Source organism: Amphimedon queenslandica, unplaced genomic scaffold (assembly GCF_000090795.2).
Source record: "Amphimedon queenslandica unplaced genomic scaffold, v1.1 AMPQUscaffold_13486, whole genome shotgun sequence".
In the NCBI taxonomy this organism is placed as follows: Eukaryota; Metazoa; Porifera; class Demospongiae; order Haplosclerida; family Niphatidae; genus Amphimedon; species Amphimedon queenslandica.
This window is the reverse complement of record NW_003546278.1, coordinates 354967-358714: the sequence shown is the minus strand read 5'-3', so window position 1 is coordinate 358714 and position 3748 is coordinate 354967. Positions and strand designations below refer to the sequence as shown.

At 36.3% G+C, this 3748-nt stretch overlaps 1 long non-coding RNA gene across 3 annotated transcripts; it reads left to right on the top strand.

Moving 5' to 3' along the window:
• The first annotated feature begins 724 nt into the window (after positions 1-724).
• LOC109580564 (uncharacterized) lies at positions 725-1498 on the top strand. 3 transcript variants are annotated; one of them, XR_002184278.1, is made up of 4 exons: positions 725-1008; positions 1057-1138; positions 1196-1334; positions 1465-1498. It is a non-coding gene; the product is annotated as an uncharacterized LOC109580564 (long non-coding RNA). The 3 variants fall into 3 exon arrangements; XR_002184280.1 differs by having other exon boundaries at positions 1054-1138; XR_002184279.1 differs by lacking the exon at positions 1465-1498 and adding an exon at positions 1390-1458.
• The last annotated feature ends 2250 nt before the right edge of the window (positions 1499-3748 follow it).

The window sequence follows — 3748 nt, the reverse complement described above, 5'->3', positions numbered from 1 at the left end:
CATAAAAATTTTAAAAAAATTTCAAATCCTACTTTGCAGAATTCTATGAAGTAGTATTGCTCCGGCTTTAAAATGACAAACTTTAGTGAAGGTATGATAATCAAACTGCTTAGTTCCAGCCTACACAAGCGTAGCGATTCCAATAACAATTCCTTAAAAAGACATACAATAACATTTTACTTTTTTGATATTGTACTGAGTTACAAAATTAAAGAATGCATTAGCCAAATAATTATCCATAATTTAGATTTTTAAATTGTGATGACAGTAATTTATTTAATCAATACAAGCGAAAGAGTCTTATTTATATTTATCAAGAAAATTTACATCGTAGAAACGTAGTGGAGCAATCGATAGATACAGAGTTATAATTATAGTTTAAATTGTCTTCATGTTGTGGTCTGTCTATCATCATTTTCTGCAAAGTAGGGTTTCAAATTTTTGTATTATGATATGAATGAATTAATTTTTTATTAATTCATGTTTATTATTATTAATTGAACTACCGTAGGACGACTAATTTTTGCAAATGCTAACCAATAGCAACCATAATTACCATATATACACAGATGCGATTTTAATTGAAAAGGACGTGATTTTGAAGTACGAGCGCCCGGCTGTAGTGTTCTTCTTGTTGTTACTAATCGTTGGTCTCTTTGAAGCTGCTAAAACTAGTTCTTTCTTCAGTTGCGTCTGCTTATCTCTGGACTTTCAACCCATTTTCACGGGTGTTTCAAATGAATTATTCTTGGACATTTAGTTTGCGCAGAGAAATTTTGAAATTTTATGGTTGCCATGGTGACACTGTGCATAACAACCTTTTAAATAGATTTTTTACTATCTTGTGGTGGAGCTACAGGGTCAAAATGGAGTCTATTTGTTTTAGCAAAACGAGAGCTTCAAGTAGCTCTTGTTCCACGTTACTAAGACTTTCTGGTCAAAAGTTATGGATCAAAAAGGGTGGAACTTACACATGAGTCTTTTAGCTAACTGAAGGTTTTCTCTGAAGTAAGAAACTACTCATAAGGTAGCCTTATGTAACCCCTTTTCAAGTAGACTGTTGCTGTACTGCCATGTTTTTGTCTGTTACCATACCCGAGTAAACAGTGTAATGGTATGTGGCCACCTGGAGCTAAAGGTATTTATGGACATGTTCTTAAGGGAGGGGCTTTTGCCTTTCTTTTCATTAATACAGAGTTCAAGAGTGACATTAAGAGGTTAAATGGGTAAATGGGATAGTTTAATAGATTTGACAACAATGTTACATGTATATAATTCTTCAGTGAGGTTTACTTATTTGAAAGTAAAGAAGTCTGGGCTGTTATATTACAAAGGTGACTCTATTTTCTTTATGTGTTCAATTATGCCATTAAAACTATTTTATTTAAGGTTTTCCTCTCTTTTTTCCTCTATTCGTCCCACTCTCCTCCCTATATTCCGCCTCCAAACCTTCATACATTCTAGTACTTTTGGCATGTCTGATGTCTCACAGCTTATGCTCCCTCCACTCTACTAGATTGATAGAAGTAAGCATTACTCTTCTGTCCTTGGCTCTTTTATCTTTCTCTACAAAATAGCATAGCATCAATCACTAAAACACTTTGGATGGACTTCGTCACTATTCTGCTAGATACCTATTGCAAATTCTTCTTGCAATGGTTCTTTGAACTTTGTGAAACAGCAAGACACACTGTACTGACCTATTATTTCTACCACAAAGGCGACAGAGCTTCTCTAACAATCATTCATTTGTCATTTTGAGTGCTATATATTTTGTTAGCAAAAAAAGTGGCATGCTAAATTATATTTTGTTACAATGTACTACCTTTGATCTTCAGTTTTGGATAATAGTTACAATTGAAAAAACTTTCCTAAAGCCAAGAAGTCCACTCAAAACCATCAGCTGAAATGAGTTTATTTTAGGCAGCTGCTTTAGCTCAATGCGCAGTTACTCACAGTACATATTATATATGCGCACATGAGCCAGGGGTGTCCTAGGATACCTTATAGGTCTATGGAATGTAGTACTGTCATAGCAGCTAGTACTTTGGAGTAATGTCCTTAGCAATACTCTTCTCTTTTGTGATGATTAATGGTCACACCTCACTAACCAATGTTGTACCTACCGCAACTATTCTATTTATAAACTAAATGTCCAGTTAAAACACCCGTGTTTTGTTGACTTTAATAGGTGTGGTTAGTTTAGCATCTTGGCCGGCAATGATTTGCAGCAACGAGGAGGTTTAGTTCCTTTCAAGAAGCTAACAGATGAAGAACGTGCTGCTATTAGTGCATTTGCCATTGAGCATGGTAAAACTGAAGCTGCCAAATAAAATAAAGTTAATGAGAGCACTGTGAGGGGTATCAAGAGAAAATATGAAGAGGCTTGTGACAATGAAGACTCCACAGTAACTTCACTGCCAAAAGGAAGGCAAGGTAGGTGTTTTGTCCTGGGGAAGACATGGACTGTGAAGTACAGGACTTCATCAGGGCACAAAAAACAATGGAGCAGTTATGACAAAATCAACTGTCATTGCAATTGGTAAAGGTGTCGTAATGAGACAGAACAAATTCTTAAGGAATTTGGTGGCCAAATGAACCTCACAAAACACTGGGCAGAATCAATTCTGCATTGGATGAAGTTTGTTAAACGAAGAGGTTCAGCAGAAGTCCATGTACTTGGTGACACCTTTGAATGTTTAAAACAAAATTTCCTTTCCGATATAAAGATGGCAGTGGGAGTGGAGGATATTCCTAGTCAATTGACTATCAATTGGAACCAGAAAGGAATATCTATTTTGCGTGGGTCATCCTGGACTATGGCTCCATCTGGTTTGAGACACGTAGAAATTGTGGGTTTGGGTGATAAGAGACAAATCACCGCTGTATTTGGAGCATCACTCAATGGAGATTTTTTATACCACCCCAATTAATTTATACTGGGAAAACTTCTGCTTGTCACTCAAATGGTGTTACTTTCCCAGCAGACTGGCACATTACCCACTTTGAAAACCACTGGGCAAATGAAAGCACAATGAAGGACTACATTACTAATGTCATTGTGCCATACATTGAGAAGATTAGGTCCCAAATACCACAAAGCCGTGTCGCATCTCCACAGCCAGCCTTGGTCATTTTTGATGGTTTTAAAGGTCAGATGTGCCAGTCTACCATTGACCTCTTAATGGAAAATAACATTCATTTGGTACATGTGCCACCAAATTGTACCGATAGGCTAGAGCCATTGGACATTTAGGTGAACAAACCTTGCAAGGACTTCATGAGGAACAAGTTCATGGAGTGGTACTCACTTAAAGTATGTGAAGCCTTTGAAAACACTCAAAACCCTAGCCAGACATTACACCAAAAGCTTTCTACCATGAAGCCTCTTGGGGCACAATGGCTTCAATTGTTTTACAACTATATGCAAGCCAATCCAGATATACTTAAAAATGGGTTGAGATCAGCAGACATATGTGTTACATAATAATCTATTATACATGTACATGTAGAAAAATACAAATTTATACACGTACTTGATCACTTGATCATGATGTGTCTTCTGGGAAAGTCAGAGATAATTATTACAGTATAGTAATAATGAAAACCACAAAACTGTTGTGGTACATAGTACAAAAAAATATAAAACTCTTGATTCTATTGATAATAATGGAATTGAGATTAGGGATGGAAGGTGGGCCCAGAAGTAAAATCTCACTCATTGAAGGGAGATTCCTAATCGCATATA